At 37.1% G+C, this 848-nt stretch overlaps 1 protein-coding gene across 1 annotated transcript in view; it reads right to left on the minus strand.

Moving 5' to 3' along the window:
- LOC118407573 (proteasome subunit alpha type-5-like) overlaps nt 1–848 on the minus strand; it is a 9009-nt gene that overhangs the window by 3233 nt on the left and 4928 nt on the right. The gene's annotated exons all lie outside the window — the stretch shown is intronic.

Consider the following 848-nt stretch of genomic DNA (forward strand, 5'->3'; position numbering starts at 1 on the left):
ATTGATATCTACTAATGATCTGTCGTAATTAGAAAATGTGTGTTTTCATCTAATTAAAAAAATTTAATTCTTAATAACTACAGATCGTTAGTAGATATCAGTTTGCGCAACACTACGTTTTTAGCTTCCATCATTATGCAACGAAAAACGAAGTTTCATTACAGTGGTATGTACCAAAGTGCTGTATTTTGTCATAGAAAAAAAATAATATCAGAGGTAATAAAAATGATGACGTCATCAATTTGGCCCCCCAAAAATCAGATTTAGAATTCTTTAATGCCCATCTATCAACATTCGTTATGGCTCCATTCTTTCTTAATTCATTAATAAGAAAACAGTGGAAGGTCAAAATGCCAATTTAGCCAACCGAGATACCTTAAGGCTAAGTCTTAATTCTACACGACTCTTCAGTTCAGTAATCTTGTTCAATCACCATGTTAGTGTTATCATTGATTATGGCAAGGAGTTCTGTAACAGTGGGGTTCAAGCACCGCCAACCGACCATGCCAATCGCCTGTCAGGCTGTTGGGTGAATCAGTTGGGTGATTGGGTTTGGGAGCTTGGCTGCCCGGGTCCAGCGCGATAGGTTATGGGTTCGATGCCTGGAGCGAACTTGGGGTAAAAACTGTTAGATACTCACCCCTTGTGTTTCATTATCATTGATTATGGTAAATAATTAATTACTAGCAGCTCTTTTGATTATCAAATACTTTGTAAAAAAATGTACCAAATAAACACCTTTATCAGTCAGTCCTGGTGGTCTCGCAGGTTACCAATCACTTATATTCCCACCGCAAATTAGCGACTTTTGTGCACGTTTTCATATCTATTTCACAAATTAAGACCAC

This window comes from Branchiostoma floridae, unplaced genomic scaffold, assembly GCF_000003815.2.
Source record: "Branchiostoma floridae strain S238N-H82 unplaced genomic scaffold, Bfl_VNyyK Sc7u5tJ_1421, whole genome shotgun sequence".
NCBI classification, from domain to species: domain Eukaryota; kingdom Metazoa; phylum Chordata; class Leptocardii; order Amphioxiformes; family Branchiostomatidae; genus Branchiostoma; species Branchiostoma floridae.